This window comes from Scyliorhinus canicula, chromosome 4 (genome assembly GCF_902713615.1).
Source record: "Scyliorhinus canicula chromosome 4, sScyCan1.1, whole genome shotgun sequence".
In the NCBI taxonomy this organism is placed as follows: domain Eukaryota; kingdom Metazoa; phylum Chordata; class Chondrichthyes; order Carcharhiniformes; family Scyliorhinidae; genus Scyliorhinus; species Scyliorhinus canicula.
In genome coordinates, this window is record NC_052149.1 from 191,641,700 (window position 1) to 191,661,557 (window position 19,858).

The 19,858-nt window shown below is 45.7% G+C and overlaps 2 non-coding genes across 2 annotated transcripts; both read left to right on the forward strand.

Moving 5' to 3' along the window:
- Positions 1 to 18,394: 18,394 nt before the first annotated feature.
- On the forward strand, positions 18,395 to 18,467 carry trnav-aac. Its single transcript has one exon. It is a non-coding gene; the product is annotated as a tRNA-Val (tRNA).
- Positions 18,468 to 18,952: 485 nt separating this feature from the next.
- On the forward strand, positions 18,953 to 19,025 carry trnav-cac. Its single transcript has one exon. It is a non-coding gene; the product is annotated as a tRNA-Val (tRNA).
- Positions 19,026 to 19,858: the final 833 nt, after the last annotated feature.

A 19,858-nucleotide genomic window follows, 5' to 3' on the forward strand; every position in this document is an offset into this window, starting at 1 on the left:
TCTCTTAAATGCTACCCATAGTATAAACACCCAACCAATGCATGATATCACCCACAGAATCTGTAAATTGACTCAATGGGCCCAAATAGGCCAAAACAGGAAACACTGGTTCATTGCACCAGTGCTGCGTAGTTTGTATGTACATAATGATCAAGGGAAAATGGGGCGGCACAGTGGTGCAGTGATTAGTACTGCTGCTTACGTCGCTGAAGACCCCGGTTCGATCCCAGTCCCAGGTCGCTGTCTGTGTGGAGTTTGCACATTCTCCCTGTGTCTGTGTGGATTTCACTCCCAGAACCCAAAAATGTGCAGGTTAGGTGGATTGGCCACGCAAAATTGCCCCTTATTGGGTACTCTAAATTTTAAAAAATGATGAAGGGAATACACTCAAGCATTGTCAACACCATGGTATAAAGCGACAATTTCAACAATTAGGGAAATTATTGAACAAAAGTAATGTTTTCAAATTCGGGGTTTTTTGTGTTTGGATATTCCCTGTAGCAAATTAGCAAACATCTCTAACCTCTTACTAAATCAATTTGAAGAATAGCAGCCTAAAAGTCACATTTATTTTACTAATCAACAAATTCTTCTCACAAATCATGTTTGAATCATTTGTTATTGGTTGCTGGTGTCAGTAAATGCAGGTTTGCATTAGATTTCCAATACAATTCTTGATGTGATTAGATCCTTGGTAAATTAGGATTTTATAGGTATTATTATCATGATGACAGCCAGAGTGATAACACCAAATGCCCTCCTGCAGAATTACATGCCAAATATCACACTGTTCTGGTGGTTTGACACTGAATTTCACAGATTATTTGTTATTCAAGTGACAATTTCACAGAGTTTTGGCATTTTCACAATTAAGTGCCATTATTTTCTTTTCTGTCTCTAATGTAAAGGCCATCTCTATAATACCTGATTTCACAAGTTGTAAAGGAAATGCACAATTCTAAATTGATTTTAAAAAACTCTGTCGCTAGTTTACTAATGATAAGCCACTTTCTCCCACATTTGCCAGCATCACAATTTCAAAAATGTGTCACAAAATACAATATTTTAACGCAACCTTTGTTTTGATTTATTTTAACTTGGCTTCTGTTTCTTATTAATTTACAGTTCAAGAAATCATTAGAAATCAATTTCACATTTATCATTGATGCATGAAAATTATTCAGGTCTAATACATCCACAGCATTGTGTCATGAACCACTATGGCTGAGAGAGATGAGACTTGTATCAGTATGCATTGAAAAAGGTTTAGAGATAAACAACAAGAATGAATCTTGGACTTAAGAGGAAGTCCTGAGATCAGTCTGGCATCACTGGATTTGTTTTAGTTGGAGAAGTCTGACTGAGAGGTGATGTGATCCAACTATTGAAATTATCCCATTTATATCAGTGGCTTATTTAGGATCCAATTTACATTTAAACAATTGCAAGTTTGCACTTGCACATTTGTTTTAAAATTACACATGGTGATTTTTTTTGGTTTAATGACAAAAATTCATCATGAAAACTGTTTCAATGACTTTATGTGGTTCTTCAGATCTACCCTTGCAGATTAAAAAAACATGACTGCTCTAACAGAAAGTAGTTATGCTATCATCAGAAATGACTCCCAGAGGTATGGGGGCTATTTTGGATATTTTTGATTGCAGCACTTGTGTGTTCGAATTGCTTACTTTCCTTCAACAGAAAAATAAACACAGTTCAAAAGACATCAGGACAATAAATGCTCAGGTACCTCACACTTAGGATTATGTGGTACTTCAGTTGAGTACCTTTAACTTTTTAAAATAATTTAGAGTATCCAATTATTTTTTCCAATTAAGGGGCAATTTAGCATGGCCAATCCACCTAGCCTGCACATCTTTGGGTTGTAGGGGTGAGACCCACGCAGACACGGGGAGAATGTGCAAACTTCACACAGACAGTGACCTGGGACCGGGAGAATACAAAGAACTTTCATCCTATATCTTATCACCACATACCAATTGTAATGCACTTCAAAGTAAATTATTGCATGTGAAAAGTAGAGATATTTCTGAGAATCCTGATAAATCATCTAAATGCAATTTGCTTCTTTAATTCCATTTTATCTAGTTAAAAGTGTAAGGTGTTTTCAAAGTAGAATCTTTTGTAGTATCAGCCATGGTTCCATTGGGAGAATTCTTGTGGTGGTTTCATTGGTGAGGATCACAACTTGCATCTCATTGTGGAGTAGCTGGAGGGTGGTGACAAATTTCTGAAGGCAGCTAAATTTGAGGAGGATACCCTATTAGTCTTTGCAGTTGACATGTCAAAGGCTTTTGTGAGGGCGAAAAAAACATGTATAGTGGTTGGTGCTGTTTCTTGCACTTTTCCTGAATGTGTCACAAAATGAAGGTTATGTTTGCAGTGCCTCTCATGACTCTGTAAGGAGTTCCTCTGCCACTGGGAGGAGGCAGTTGAGGGAGTTCCTTGCAATGATCTTCCCTGTGGCAGACAGCGGGGAGACTCCTCTGTAGTTGCCACCGGACAGCTGGTGGAATTTATATTCAATTCGTATAATGCACGTTTCTGTCCTGAAGTGGTTATAACATTCACCCAGCATTCAAAACCGGGTAGAAACATTTTATCACAAAAAGTTAGCATACAGGTACAGCAAATAATTATGGCAAATGGAATTTTGATGTTTATTGCCAGGGGAATGGAATATAAAAGTAGCTAAGTTTTACTGGAATTGTACAAGGCCTTGGTGAGACCATATCTGAAGTACATTGTACAGTCTCCTTATTTGAAAAAATATATAATTGCGTTAGAAGCAGTTCAAAGAAGGTTCACTCAACTCAATCCTGAGATGAAGGGCTTATCCTATTATGAAAAGCTGACCAGGTTGGGCCTATACCATTGGAATTGGTATTGAAACAGAAATCCCTGAGGGGACTTGATCTTTATGTATGGATATCAAGTCAAGTAATGCAAACCACATCGTCTTGTAAATCAGGAGAAAGTCTCCTAAAATTCAAGAGATTCAGTATAAAAACTATGCATTCTTTTCTCAAACATAAACCAATAAAGTTTGACAGTTGTTTGTAAACGTCATGAATAGTTTATTTAATCTCTAACAGGTCATATGGAGCTACACCAAGTCTTGCAGTTTACCAATGGTAATAAAAACAGACCCAGTGTTTGGTTCTCAAAGATCCTTGATCTCCAACAACCCTCACTCCATTTAATTTCTGCTTCCATTACAAATTAAGGCTGATTAACATTCTCATTAGGAAGGAAATCAAGGGGACTTCCGGTTGCGGCTATGAACAGCTAAGTCGCACGTTTGGCTGCTCCTGCGAGGAAGGTGTTTTCGGGCCGATTGGAGGGCCCCTAACGGCACTGGAACAACGATTCCCGGTGGGGGAAGGTTCCCAGAGGAGAACCCTGCAAAATTTATGGTCGTCACCCGAAGTGGGGCAGGAAAAAAAGCGGCAGCAGCTCCCCGAAAAAAGCGGGGGAAGAAACCCAAAATGGCGGCCGGCGGCGCACCCGAGGACTGGAGGAAATGGGCGGAGGAGCAGCAGGCCGTTCTCCTGCGCTTCTTCACAGAGCTGAAAGTGGAGCTGCTGGAGTCGATGAACGCGACGACCACCAGGCTGATGGGAGCCCAGGCGACCCAAGAGGCGTCAATTCGGGAGCTGCAGCAGGAGATGGCTGTGAGGGAGGAGGAGGCCACGGTCCTCGTGGGAAAGGTGGAGGTGCACGAGGCACTCCACCTGAAATGGCAAAACCGACTGGAGGAGATGGATACCCGCATGAGGCGGAAAAACCTGAGGATCCTGGGCCTGGCAGAAGGGCTGGAGGGGTCGGACCTCCCGAGGTATGTGGCAGAAATGCTGGGCTCACTGATGGGGGCAGGGGCCGTCCCTTCGCCCCTGGAACTGGAGGAGGCCGACAGAGTAATGGCCAGGAAGCCAAGAGCAAACGAACCCCCGAGGGCGGTGCTGGTTCGGTTCCAGCGATTCAGTGACCGGGAGAGGGTGCTGAGGTGGGCCAAGAGAGAGAGGAGCAGCAAATGGGAGAACTCGACGGTGAGGATCTACCAGGACTGGAGTGCGGAGGTGGCAAAGCGGCGGGCCCGGTTCAACCGGACGAAGGCGGTGCTGCATGCCAAGAGAATCAGATTCGGGATGCTGCAGCCAGCGCGCTTGTGGGTGACCTATAAGGACCAGCACCACTATTTCGAGTCCCCGGAGGAGGCGTGGGCCTTTGTCCAGGAAGAAAAGCTGGACTCGAACTAGAACCAGGGGATACTTGGCGGTCGTTGCCGCTCTGGTACTTTAAGCTGGACACGTGGCTTTCTTTTGGTTGGATTTTCACTTGGCTGTATTTTTGGACCCTTTTTTTTCTCTCTACCAGTTTTTTTTCTTTTTCCTGTTATTTATAATGTTATGTTGGGGGGGCAGGGTGGGGGGGGAGTGCCGGGGGTATGTGTTTCTTGTGGGGTTTTTTTTCTATCGGTGTGGGATCGGGGACGGGGGTGGAACTGAAGATGGAGGGGTGGGGAGTGGCAGGGCGAAAGCGCGGGCTTTCCTCTGGTTTCCCGCGCACGGGGTAGAGGAGGGAGGAGGGCGGGAGGAAGGGGCGTGGTCAGCAATGGCTCCCTTTCCCGCGCTGGAGCGGGGTCAAGGAGGGGTGGTAAGGGGGGGGATGTCCCCCATGCCGGGAGGAGTCGGATTGTGGCAGGGGCAGCCGGGTCAGCGTAAACCAGCTGACTTACGGAAGTACTATGGAGGGTGCATCGCGGCTAGGAAGGGTCCTAGCCTGGGGGGGGAGGGGGGTGGGGGGGGGGGGGGGAGGGGGAGGGGGGAAGGGGGGGGCTACCGGGTTGCTGCTGAAAAGGCCAGGGAGGAGAAGTTGAGGACCGGAGGGGTGGGGGGAGGGCGCCATCGCCATGGGGAGCGGGTCAGAAGGGGAGGGCTGACTCGGGGCGAGCAGGGGACAGGATATGGCTAGTCGGCAGGGGAGAGGGGCGGGCGGCCCTTCGACCCGGCTGATCACTTGGAATGTGAGGGGGCTGAATGGGCCGGTCAAGAGAACGAGAGTAATCTCGCATTTGAAGGGACTGAAGGCGGATGTAGCCATGCTACAAGAGACCCATTTGAAGGTGGCGGACCAGGTCCGCCTGAGAAGGGGGTGGGTGGGACAGGTGTTCCACTCAGGACTGGACGCAAAGAACCGGGGGGTGGCGATCCTGGTAGGGAAGAGGGTGTCGTTCGTGGCGGCGGAGGTGGTGGCGGATAAAGAGGGTAGATATGTCATGGTGAAGGGTAGGCTACAGGGGGAGAAAGTGGTGATGGTTAATGTGTATGCCCCGAATTGGGACGACGCTGGCTTCATGAGGCGCCTACTGGGCCTCATTCCGGACCTGGAGGCAGGGGGCCTGGTCATGGGGGGGGACTTCAACACAGTGCTGGACCCCGTGCTGGACAGATCGAGTTCAAGGACGAGTAGGAGGCCGGCAGCGGCAGAAGTGTTAAAGGGGTTTATGGAGCAGATGGGAGGGGTAGATCCCTGGAGGTTTGGGAGGCCGAGGGCGAGGGAGTATTCCTTTTTCTCCCATGTCCACAGAGTCTATTCTAGAATTGACTTTTTTGTATTGAGCAGGGGACTGATCCCAAAAGTACGGGAAGTGGAGTACTCGGCCATAGCGGTCTCAGACCATGCGCCACACTGGGTAGATTTGGAAATGGGGGAGGCGCGAGACCAGCGTCCGCTGTGGCGCCTGGATGTGGGGTTGCTGGCGGATGAGGAGGTGTGTAAGAGGGTCCGGAAGAGCATTGGAAGATATCTGGACACTAATGACACGGGGGAGGTGCAGGTGGGGATGGTCTGGGAGGCCCTGAAGGCGGTGATCCGGGGGGAGCTGATCTCCATACGGGCACATAGGGAAAGGAGGGAGAGACAGGAGAGGGAGAGGCTGGTGGGGGAGCTTTTGGACGTGGATAGGAGATATGCGGAGGCACCAGAGGAGGGGCTGTTGGGGGAACGGCGCAGTTTGCAGGCTAAGTTCGACCTGTTGACCACCAGAAAGGCAGAGACACAGTGGAGAAGGGCGCAGGGCGCGATTTATGAATATGGGGAGAAGGCGAGTAGGATGTTGGCGCATCAGCTCCGCAAGCGGGATGCGGCTAGAGAAATTGGGGGAGTGAGGGAGAGGGGTGGGAACGTAGTGCAGAAGGGGCCAGAAGTAAATGGGGTCTTCAGAGACTTCTATAAGGAGCTGTATCGGTCAGAGCCGCCGACGAGGGAAGGGGGGATGGAGGGCTTCTTGAACAAATTGAGGTTCCCCAAGGTCCAAGAGGAGCTGGTAGAGGGGCTGGGGGCGCCGATAGGGTTAGAGGAGCTAGTCAAGGGGATTGGGCATATGCAGACGGGGAAGGCGCCGGGGCCAGACGGGTTCCCGGTGGAATTTTACAAAAAATATGCGGATTTGGTGGGCCCTGTGCTGGTACGAGCCTTCAACGAGGCATGGGAGGGGGGGGGCTCTGCCCCCGACAATGTCGCAGGCACTGATCTCTCTGATCTTGAAGCGGGACAAGGACCCCGTGCAGTGTGGGTCATATAGGCCTATCTCGCTCCTGAATGTGGACGCCAAGTTGCTGGCAAAGATCCTGGCTACTAGGATAGAGGATTGTGTGCCAGGGGTGATACACGAGGACCAGACGGGTTTTGTGAAAGGGCGGCAGCTTAATACGAACGTGCGGAGACTGCTAAACGTCATCATGATGCCGGCAGTGGAGGGTGAGGCGGAGATAGTGGTGGCATTGGACGCGGAGAAAGCATTTGGTAGGGTGGAGTGGAAGTACCTGTGGGAGACGCTGGAACGGTTTGGATTTGGGGAGGGATTTATTAAATGGGTGAAGCTGCTCTATTCGGCCCCGACGGCAAGTGTAGTGACGAATGGTAGGAGATCGGAGTATTTAGGGCTCCACCGGGGGACCAGACAGGGGTGCCCCTTGTCCCCCCTGCTCTTCGCACTGGCAATTGAACCGTTGGCGATGGCACTGAGGGGCTCAGGGGGGTGGAGAGGGCTGACAAGGGGCGGGGAGGAGCACCGGGTATCGCTATACGCGGACGACCTGCTGCTATACGTGGCAGACCCAGAGGGGGGGATGCCGGAGGTGATGGAACTGCTAGCAGAATTTGGGGACTTTTCGGGGTACAAGCTAAACTGGGGCAAGAGTGAGGTATTTGTGATACACCCAGGGGACCAGGAAGAGGGAATCGGGAGACTCCCGTTTAAGAGAGCAGGAAAGAGTTTTAGATATTTAGGGGTGCAGGTGGCAAGGAACTGGGGGACTCTCCACAAGCTGAACTTCTCCAGGCTGGTGGAACAGATGGAGGAGGAATTTAAAAGGTGGAACATGGTGCCGCTGTCGCTGGCGGGCAGAGTGCAGTCCGTTAAAATGACGGTCCTCCCGAGGTTTTTGTTTTTATTTCAGTGCTTGCCCATCTTCCTCCCTAGGGCCTTCTTCAAAAAGGTGACGAGTAGCATCATGAGCTACGTGTGGACGCACGGCACCCCAAGGGTGAGGAGGGTCTTCTTGGAGCGGCGTAGGGATAGTGGAGGGCTGGCATTACCCAATCTTTTGGGGTATTACTGGGCGGCAAATGTATCGATGGTGCGCAAGTGGATGATGGAAGGGGAGGGGGCAGCTTGGAAACGAATGGAGAGGGCGTCCTGTGGCAACATAAGCCTGGGGGCCCTAGTAACGGCGCCATGGCCGCTCCCTCCCACGAGGTACACCACGAGCTCGGTGGTGGCGGCCACCCTCAAGATCTGGGGGCAGTGGAGGCGACACAGGGGGGAAGTGGGAGGTCTGATGGAGGCACCGTTAAGAGGGAACCATAGATTCATCCCGGGGAACATGGACGGGGGATTTCAGAGCTGGCACAGGGTGGGCATCAGGCAGCTGAAGGATCTGTTTGTAGATGGAAGGTTTGCGAGCCTGAGAGAGCTGGAGGAGAAATTCGGGCTCCCCCCGGGAAACATGTTTAGACATTTGCAGGTGAAGACATTTGCTAGACGCCAGGTGGAAGGGTTTCCCTTGCTCCCCAGTAGGGGGGCGAGTGATAGGGTGCTCTCGGGGGTCTGGGTCGGGGGGGGGAGGATATCGGACATCTACAAAGTAATGCAGGAGGCGGAGGAGGCATCAGTAGAGGAGCTGAAAGCCAAGTGGGAGGGGGAGCTGGGAGAACAGATAGAGGATGGGACATGGGCTGATGCCCTGGAGAGGGTTAATTCTTCCTCCTCGTGTGCGAGGCTTAGCCTCATTCAATTTAAGGTGCTACATAGAGCCCATATGACGGGGACAAGGATGAGTCGGTTCTTTGGGGGTGAGGACAGATGTGTCAGGTGTTCGGGAAGTCCAGCGAACCATGTCCATATGTTTTGGGCATGTCCGGCACTGGAGGAGTTCTGGAAGGGGGTGGCAAGGACGGTGTCGAGGGTGGTGGGATCCAGGGTCAAACCAGGATGGGGACTTGCGATCTTTGGGGTTGGGGTGGAGCCGGGGGTACAGGAGGCGAGAGAGGCCGGAGTACTGGCCTTTGCGTCCCTAGTTGCTCGAAGAAGGATACTAATACAGTGGAAGGACGCGAGGCCTCCAAGCGTGGAAACTTGGATTAATGACATGGCAAGCTTTATTCAGTTGGAAAGGGTCAAATTCGCCCTGAGGGTCGGTACAAGGGTTCTTCAGGCGGTGGCAGCCTTTCCTCGACTTTTTGGCTCAGAGATAGGGCACAGAGGTCGCAGCAGCAGCAACCCGGGGGGGAGGGGAGTGGGGGGGGGGGGGGGGGGGGGGTGGCAACAACGGTTGTGGTGGGTTATTAACGGTTGAGATGCGGGCAAATTTGCTCGCAGTTCATGTTTGATGTTGATTGTTGCTTTGTTTGTTTTTGGGGGAGGGGGAGGGGGGAGGGACAACGCGCGCGCGAGTTCGGGCGGGGGGGGATATTTGTTAAGAGGGAATATTTTGTAATATTTTATAGTTAGTTGGGGTAAATATCTTCATGTAAAAAATTCTTTCAATAAAAATTATTTTTTAAAAAAAAGGAAGGAAATCAAGTTATGTGCTTTTAAATTTGTTAGTTCTGCCGTTTTGATCATTGGAGTGTGAACTCTGTGTATTGGGTCCCTAGATTAACATTTCTAAAACTGTCTCACTTATCCTCAGAGCTGATTTGTAGACACAAATTTTCATGGACTTCTGATTCTACCAGCGGGATATAGTAGGAGATTTTACTTTAAAAAAAATAAATTTAGAGTACCCAATTTTTTTTCCAATTAAGGGGCAATTTAGCATGGCCAATCTACCTACTCTTCACATCTTTTTTCGGTTGTGGGGGTGAGACCCACAGACATAGGGAGGATCTGTAAACTCCATATACAGAGTTACCCGGGGCTGGGATCAAACCCAGGTCCTCAGCGCCATAGGCAGTAGTGTTAACCACTGTGCCACCCTGGAGATTTTATAGTGTAAACATTGGAAGCTAAGGGCCAAGTATCTCAAGAACTGCAAGAGCATCAATTATAAAAGCTCATATAATTGTACTAGGCCTCCAGTGCTGTTGGGTTTCCAGATAATGGGTCACTTAAATAAAACGTCATTAATGGTGCTCCACCCTAGCAATATGAACCAGCCGAGTGACAGAAAGCCATAAGTAGATAGAAATAACATTGATGTGACCATGCTTCAGCAATTAATCCCCTGGATGCTAAAATAATTATTTTCTTTGTATTCAGTTACATTTCTGGTCAGAAAATCATATTTGGCACTTTGTTATTTTAAATTATAGAAATTAAGTCAAATTAAGTGAATTTCACCATAAAAATTGATCATAAGTCAATCTATATTCTATTTCTTTACTTAATTTTAAATGCAATAAGTGCTTTCATATTATGCTTGTGTCCCTTGTGATAAAGTCATGAGAGTTGGGAGGCCTTAGTGTTAGATGAGGTCCCGTAGCACGGTGGCGCAGTGGGTTAGCCCTGCAGCCTCACGGTGCCGAGGTCCCAGGTTCGATCCTGGCTCTGGGTCACTGTCCGTGTGGAGTTTGCACATTCTCCCCGTGTTTGCGTGGGTTTCGCCCCCACAACCCAAAAATGTACAGGCTAGGTGGATTGACCAGACTAAATTGCCCTTTAATTGGGAAAAAAAAATTGGGTACTCTAAATTTATAAAAAAAGAAGAGGTCCCGCTGTAATGCCCTGCAAAGTTGAATAGGTTATCACTGCTCATCAGCAAGATTAACATACAAAGAATGCTTTGGAGTGCCGATTGTGCCTAGAAAACTACATCATAGAAAGAATGAGTGTCTTTGTGGTGAGACAATATAATGTGTATTGGCTTGGTTCGGTTGACAACATTCTCATATCTCATAAATCTTAAAATCTCGACAGTGCAGAAAACCAATTGGCCCATTGAGTGCACCGACTCTCTGAAAGAGCACTCCACTCCCCCGTTCACCCTTATTCCCATATCGTAACTTACAAATCCCTGGACACCAAGAGGCCATGGCCCTATTAGCATGGCCAATCCACCTAACCCACACATCTTTGGACTGTGGGAGGAAACTGGAACACTCGGAGAAAACCCACGCAGAAACGGGAAGAACCTACAAACTCCACACAGTCACCCAAGGCCAGAATTGAATCTGGGCCCCCGACGCTGAGGCAGTAGTGCTAACCACTGTGTTGTTATGTCGTCCATTACTAAATCAGTAGGTTGTGGGTTTAAGTCTCATATGTACTTAAAATTTAGGCCAACCTGTTACTGTAATATTGAGGATGTATTACACTGCCAAACATGAAGCATTAGATCAAGTACTCATCTGCCTCTGAATTACTTCATTGGCTGTGAAGTGCTTTGGCAGATCTTGAGGTCAGGAAAGATGATAAATGAACACAAGTCGATTTGTTTGTAATTGAAGCTTTTATTATTGCAGAGTTCAGGGTCTGTATGCATTATTAAGCAACTACAAGTGTTTGAATGGCCTAACAGATAAAGGCATCACTGGTCGAATCAAATTCATACAGAGTAAAATACATACATACATACTAAAGTAAAAGGATGATGGAAATCTGAAATAAAAACAGAAAATGCTGTTCATGCTGATTCTTCAGAAGGGTCATACAGACTGGAAATATTAATTCTGTTTCTCTCTCCACAAATGCTACTCGGACCTGCTGAGTTTTGCAAGCATTTTCTGTTTTTAGTCCATGCAGATCACGTCTCACTCTCGATTTATGTGCTGGCATGTGCTGAATTAGATTATTCCAGTTGGGGTATTACATTTAACTTCAGTGTCCCTGGGGTAATATCGGCAGAAATTAGCTGAACTTCTTGTCCCGTTTTCTGTCCAATGACACTTGCTGTAAAGTGTTTGTGTGAATGTCACATATGAAAAACTGGAAAGCAGCCGGCAGAACAAATAGACCGAGGGGGTGGAATGCAAGAATGAGGAAAAAGAACTAAGGCTGCAAATTTATATTCCACTGCCTCTGTATTTCTCCCTGTGTGAATCCTACCAAGATGTCAGTTTACTTGAGTTTAGGATTGATTCAGAGCATAAAATGTGTTACAATTGCCAGTTGGAGGTTAAAGATGCACAAATGTTAGATCTAATCCAATCTTTTATTGTGAGTATAAACAAGGCTGCAGCTTGTGCAGACCAACAATGATAGTGGGAATCTGTAGTTAGGCTCCCTGTGGTGTGAATCATGACATACAAATGAACTGGGACTAACAGTGAGCAGAGAGTGGCAGTGGGAAGGGTCATATTTAAACTCCCTGCAGTGGAGCTCCTGGTGGAAATGGGCCGATCACCAGGACTTATTGCAAGCTAGATGGTCGTATGATTTAGACTAAAGATCCCTGCAGTGTAAACCATGGAAGGATTGGGCTCTGAGACACAAACATAACATATAGATGAGTGATGATACTCGTTTTCCGATAAAATAAATCAACTCATTTATCTAAGTCTGCGGTGTAACTCAGTATATCAATTAATTTTTGTCAGGAAAATCAGTCAAAGTAATAAATTGTGATTGTATATTGAAACCCTGTAAAAGCAAAACACAATACAAAGACCTTATTCTATTTTAAAACTACCAAACCACGATTCCATGATTTAACCTCATGGGACATTTTTGATTTGTTCTGGTATGAAGGGATGACTGGTAAGACTAAACGTATTGTCCAGCCCTTGTTGCCCTAAGGTGATAATGGGCCTTTTCATTGAACCAATGCAATCCAATAACGCCAGATGGGATAGTGTAAGACGTTGTTTCCATTTTTTAGGGAACAGCAATGATTTTGACTCCTGATCACTATCCAGAAAACAAGAACGCATGGATGTGAGACTGGTCCCTACAGACAGACAGCTTACCAACAGTCACTGCCTACACTCACACAAAGAAAGATGGCTTCAGTGTTGTCATACTATGGAAATATACATCAGTATATTTCATCTCTTCCAGCAGAGGCAAGATCATTTATTTTACAACGATTAATTACCCCTGTTAAATTTTATGTTAAAATCAATTCTGCCAGCTTATTTATATATTATAGTCATTATTTTATTTCACTTGTTACATTTATAAATATCAATAACATTTTAAAAGTCCTACCGATTTTCTTGAATGTTGGAAAACAGGAAATACTAGCTATCCCGGTAGAATCCTAAGAAGATAGGAGATTCCATATCTCAATTTTATTTTTACTTTATCTTTTTTGAATCTTATTTATCATATTGATGGCAGCTTTACAAGTGCAACAATTTACTGGATATCAAAATGCTTGGGGAAATATTAGCAAGATTTGCATTGCTGTTCCGACATTGTAAGAAGTGTGATAAACAATCAATTACATGAATAGGAAATCCAAACGGTTTAATTTCCTTAGCTTTTGTTGTCTTTATTGAATTTGGCCGACAGTTCCATTCAGCAGGTCAGCATGGTGCCTGTTTACTAATGACATTTGCAAAACAAAGACAGTCACGGTCAAAAGCCAGTTGTTCCATCAAAACTCACCACATCATATTGTGGAAACTTTCTAAAAGACTTGATTCTGAAGCACATAGTGAGAACAAACAGCTGTAATAACAAGCAAACATGCTATGTATAGAGGAAGAAGTCATTATACCAAGCATGTTTACAATATGTTTTTAGGTAGGTTTAGGTTAACTAAATGGTTTTCTGGGTCCCAGCACTTTACATTATTGCACAGCCCAGACGTTTTCCAGACATAGGGCCATGCCCTAATGTAGGGTCCAGCGAGTGGTCCCTATTTGGTGCCAAACAAAATCCACCAAATTGAGGTCAGTTTCAGTGCAATGGGAACTGAACTCCAAATCCTTTTTTAAAACTAAATTTAGAGTACCCAATTCTTTTTTTTTCCTAATTAAGGGACAATTTAGCATGGCCAATTATTTTGGGTTTTCGGGGTGAGACCCACGCAGGCTCGGGGAGAATGTACAAACTCAACATGGACAGTGACCCGGGGCCTGGATCGAACCCGAGCCCTCAGCCATGAAGCAGCAAATGCTAACCACTACGCCACCATGCTGCCCCTTGAATTCCGAATTCTACATGGGAAAATATTCCCCTACTTTGAAGGCCATGCTACTCTCGTGCACTGGGTTCATTAGAGGCTGAGATATTCTAAATGCAACATAAGTCAAGCACTGGTAGACCTGCAACCTTAAAAACAACTTTACCACTTCAGAGGTGCGCCATACTGAGGTTTGTCAGATTTGTGAGAATTACATTTTTTGACTACTGTTTTTCGCTTGTATATAATTTTTTTCTTTGCTGTTTTCTGCAGTTCACTGTTCTCTGGGTACACATCTCCAACAACAGTGCTCTTGCTGCCACCATTTGATTCTACAGCTGCAAGAACAAACCTCATAAACTGGATTGAAAGGAAAAGGAATTCTTGCAGGGGGTGGCGGAGAGCAGCTGTGTTGATTCCTCAGAGATCTGGTGCCCACTGAGAAGTGGCCCAGCAGTTATTCGCTTGTTGGAAGACACATGCTTTTTCCATCTACGATTCAGCAGGGTGCAGTCAAGTTGACTGACTATTTGACCACAAGCTTTGGAGGAAATCCTTACTCATTGTCCAAATCACCAAAGTATTGAACTTTTTTGCCACCTGGTAATTTTAAAAAATGTATTCTTTCGCAAGATTTGGGCATCACGGGCTAGGACAGCTGATCACTGCGATCTTGTTAGCCAGGACGACACATGTCACTTTCCCCAAAGGAGACACCAACTTGAGAACATGCAGCATCCCTACAAGTAACTGGATCAAAAATACACACCCAATTGATGACACCTATCTAAGCCATAAACATTATTCTTCAGCATATAGGAACTGCAAAAGGTTCATGATATGCTTCAGAATTTAAAAAATCCTTTTTACTTCACAGGAAGAACTTTTATATTGAGTTATGTATAAATGTTATGTTTTAAAGCAAAGTGAATTCTCAATAGTTTACGCAAAAGCCACATGGCTGAACCTACCAATAACATATTACAACTAAACAGGTGGGTTTGTGGAGTGCCACAACTGATGCAAATATAAAAATCAATTGTGTAATCCCAATCATTAGTTAAAATAACACCCAATCATATTGAAAACATCCAACATGTTCTCTTTAAACTCACACATGGGGAAATAAGTGGAAGCCAGTTTCATTGGCAGGCCAACTGGTGCGTCACTGACCAGAGGAAGTCCACATCAGAGTCTGCCATTTGGCTCAGGCAGCTATGTTTTAAACAAAAGATTGTGAGTTGTAGGACTGGGGTCTACAGCTGGAAATCAAAATGCAGGAATTGGTCTGGACACAAGATACAGCCAAAAAGGGGTGTGCGGTAAATTATTATTTTCCAGTTTTCAAAGACAGTAGTGAAACAGAAGTTGCTTTCATTGGTACTCTGTACATTCACTTCTTATCTGTAAAATAAAGCAGCTTAATAATATATCACCTACGTGCAGCAAATATTTCGCCCATCTTTGGAAAATTGGAGAACTGTATTGAACTGGGGACTTGTGTGAACGGAATAATATCCAGTTCAGATCACAAGTATTATACCCCAGTGATAGTTATGCTCAGCATGGACCAATACCTGGATGTAAGATGCTGAGATAGCTTATGAGAATAATTAACATCACTGTATCCAAGTGAATGTCTCAGACAACAAGCACAATAATAACTTGCATTAATAATTCCATTTGATAAATATCCAGGTAATCTCACATTACAACTCAAAAATGCAGTTGGTAGGATAGCAAGGTGGTGCAGTGGTTAGCACTGCTGCCGACAGTGCTGAGGACCCGGGTTCGATCCCGGCCCTGGGTCACTGTCTGTGTTGAGTTTGCACATTCTCCCCGTGTCTGCGTGGGTTTCACCCCCACAACCCAAAGATGTGCAGGTTAGGTGGATTGGCCACGCTAAATTGCCCCTTAATTGGAAAAAAATAATTGGATACTCTAAATATATGTTTAAAAAAAGAAAACAAAATGCAGTTGGTAGACCAGCGGAAGGTATGATGCTTTCACCTTGTGATAGTCTACATGGCATTGCTATTCAAAAGAAGCTGACAGAATGAATGGTTCGCTGTTGGGTGACAAGGGCTACATCTTGCTGTGTAGGCTATTAACATCTATCCAGAACCCCATACTCTCCGATGAGGCACTTCTCTTTTTATTAATATATAATTTATTTGAATCCAATCTGTGAGCACCTCCTTCGGATGCCTAAGAACGAGAGTCTTTGACAACCGCGATATTCGTGCTGACACCAAGATCCTTGTGTACAAGGCAGTCGTCCTCTCAACTCTTCTAAATGACTCAGAAACCTGGACTACGTACAGACGCTACAAAGGTCTTGGAGAGGTACCATCAACGCTGTGTGAGATGAATTCTCCGCATCAGCTGGGAAGACAGGTGTACTAACATTTGTGTCCTTGAAGGAGCCAAGGAAACCAGCTTCGAGATCATGGTCATCTCGACCAACCCCACTGGATTGGCCATGTGTTTAGGATGTCAGAGCAAGGAATACCAGTGATCTAGAGTCCAAAGACCAATCCCACTACCGAAAACTCCTGCCAAGTGTGCAGTCAAAAATGCAGCTATAGGATTGGGCTCATCAAGGACCCACTGAACCCTGACCATAACAGAACTTTTTAGTTGTACAATCATACTCGTTAGTGAGTGATCATTGAAAAAGATTTTAATTCTAATAAAGCAGGAAATTAGTATTTTAAAGTCATGTTTCCAATGTCTCAACAAATCACATAGGATTATGCTCTACGGTCTTCAGACTTCACTGTGTGAAGTTTGCACATTCTCCCCGTGTCTGCATGGGTGTTGCCCCCACTACCCAAAAGATGTGCAGGTTAGGTGGATTGGCCGCACTAAATTGCCCCTTAATTGGGGAAGAAAAATAACCCTAAATTTGAAAAATTAAAAACAAATTTAGAGGGCCTTATCCTCTGTTAGCACCAGCTCTCTGCTAATGTTTAGATGCTGTCTTTTCCTTTGAACAGAGACTAACGAGACATTTAAGAACAAGGAATGCCCAGTGGTTAGCATTGCTGCCTACGGCGCTGACGACCTGGGTTCGAATCCCGGTCCTGGGTCACTGTCGGTGTGGAGTTTGAACATTCTCCCCGTGTCTGCGTGGGTTTCACCCCCACAACCCAAAGATGTGCAGGGTAGGTGGACTGGCCACGCTAAATTGCCCCTTAATTGGAAAAATAATTGGGTACTCTAAATTTAAAAAAAAAGAACAAGGAATGCCCTAACCAACAGACTGTGGTTCATCTCATATGAAAGGCAGAGCTGGACATATAGAAGTAATTCTTTCTTGGAGTCATGTAGTGAGTTGGTGAGAAAACATGCTAGGTTCAGAGACTATTTCCTCGGGTGGATTTAGCTGTTACAAGGGGGCATAACTATAAGGTTCAGGGTGGGAGATATAGGAGGGATGTCCGAGGTAGGTTCGTTACTCAAGAGTGGTTAGGGTGTGGAATGGACTGCCTGCTGTAATAGTGGACTCGGACACTTTAGGAACTTTCAAGCGGTTATTGGGTAGGCACATGGAGCACACCAGAATGACAGGGAGTGGGATAGCTTGATCTTGTTTTTGGACAATGCTCGGCACAACATCGAGGGCCGAAGGGCCTGTTCTGTGCTGTACTGTTCTATGTTATGTCAGTGAAAGGAGCTAAAAGGTATGACTTCATTCATATATTTAGGATATTTGGAAAGTGAGAGTTGAGGGTCAGGATATTGCCTACTGCACATTATAGTTGTGACAGTCGACTCTGGCTGTGTCCTTGATGTATGCATACATGGTACAGCCTAAATTTGACTTGACACTAGCTTTCCCTACATAGGCACTCTTCCTCGGTCTGGGGAACCGTTTCTCATTTGCTTCCATGAGTGATACAGAGGAGATAACAGTCACACAATCAGCCAACCTGCTACTCAGTAACTCTATTAGGAGGGTACCCACATGCCCTCAAAATAAGCATTTTCTTGAGCACCCCACAGAAAGACCTCTAGGCTCTTTCTCCTCAGTGAAGGAAGACGTTTTTAAAGCTCTAGTCTTGTATAAGCCTGTATGTTTGTATGTTAAGAACTGGTCTAGCCTGAAATGGGATCACTTTGCCTAAAAATTGATTAATCATTTGAAATTTTGAATGCGGTCATACATGAACAACCAATATAAAATCCCACAGTACACATAGTAAATAATTATAAAGTTTCCTGTTTACACTGGATCAGAAGCAATTGCTAATAATATTACCTGAAGAATTGTGTTCTCAGCTAAATAATATTGTCATATATTCTTGACAAGATTTGAATAAATCAAAATATCCAATTAATATTTATCTGGGTTATAATTTTCAATTTTTCCTACATCGTGTGAACAATGTATTGTTACAAACATGAACATGTTCAAAATGAATAAGCCACAGGAGATCAGTTAAAAAAGAGGCCACAACATCGCACGATATTATTTGAGAGGTGTTTAACTTAACTGAGCTGAGACATATTATTGCGCGAAAGCTCACCGTTTAAAACAACAGGCAGAGGAAACGTTTCTTGGGAATAGAATTGGGGAGAGAAAGCGGAGAACGGGGTGAAATCATGAGGCTGCTGGAAACAGAGTCTCGCTCCCAACGCCGGGCCCTCGAGCGCCATCGCCCTGCGGCCGTTGGGATGAGACGCGGTTCGCGCCAGTCGTGCATCCGGGTCACAGGTGCAAAGCCAACTCAGAGGTTTCCCGGATGTCTGTCCACTTGAAGTGAGGTTGCCGGAGAGCTGTCGGCAGCCAGGTTTCCGTAGTGTAGTGGTTATCACGTTCGCCTAACACGCGAAAGGTCCCCGGTTCGAAACCGGGCGGAAACAGTTTTGTTTTCTTGTGGGGGGAGAACAATTTAAATTTTATAACTTTTGCCTTTTTCGCACCAATTCAATTGGAAACGTTTCAAATACAGTCGAATAGAGCGGCGAGGTAAATCACAAGTCCACCTACAATTTATGGAGGATTTCGTTATTTTTTTTAAAATACCCTGAAGCGGCGTGCGGGAGGCGGAGATCATAAATGATGTTTTTAACAATAAAACGCCAAAATATGTTTGATGAGTTTTTTGGGGGGAGAAGAGGCCGTGGAGAGCACATGAATAAAAATCTCAATATTCAGGGAAAAGTCTTTTCAGCCCTGAATCCCCTTCAATATTTTGGATAGAATTCTGACAAATAACCTACACCGTCAACCCTCGATTCTAAATCATTAATGAGTTGAAGCCAAAAAGAAACTGATGCAAAAGCGCGACTGGAATGTGACTAAGGTACTTAACAAAGGAGCTGTCAGCGCAGACTTGGCCATCACAGTTTCCGTAGTGTAGTGGTTATCACGTTCGCCTCACACGCGAAAGGTCCCCGGTTCGAAACCGGGCGGAAACATTTTTATTGTTCATTGCAAATGTGTTATTTTACAGTTAAGGCTGCTTACATTTACCATCACACCCCCCCCCCCCCCCCAAACACCAAACAACAATATTAAGGTATTTAAGGTGGTGCACCCCTTTCTGAGGCCCAGAGGAAAGGGCTTAATCACTTTATCACATAGGAACACAAGAATCAGGAGCAGAAGTAGGCAATCCAACCCTTCGGGACCTGCTCCGCCATTCAATCAGAGCATGGCCTCTTCCTGGTCTCACATCCACCTTCCTGCCTGTTCCCCATATGCTTTTGACCTGTTTTTAAATAAGAAATCACAACATAAAAGCAGATTCTGCGGATGCTGGAAATCTGAAATAAAAATAGAAAATGCATTGGGGGGGGGGGGGGGGGTTAAAACGCAGCAGGTCTGGCCAGCATCTGTGGAGGGAGAAACAGAGTTCCTGGCAGGCGGATGAGTCAGGTTGCTGTTGGCCATTGCTTCCCGTGAGCCCGCTCTGTCAATCCCATTTGGCTGCATCATGTGACATAGCAGATTTTTACAGGGTTGAGTTGCAGGGTTCTACACTGAGCCTGTTTGGAGAAGCTGGAGGGTGGTTCCCCGTTACAATTTGTTTCTTCCAAGCTATAGTCTTTTTCCTACTTTGCCTTCTGCCCTTGTTTAAACCTCCACTTCAACCTCACCCTACACAATAATCTCTCGCATGGCAAACTCCAATTTCAACCCCAGCTCCACGATAGCTTTTGACAAAGAGTCATCCAGACTTGAAACGTCAGCTCCCTTCTCCCTCAACAGATGCTGTCAGACCAGCTGAAATTGTCCAGCATTTTCTGTT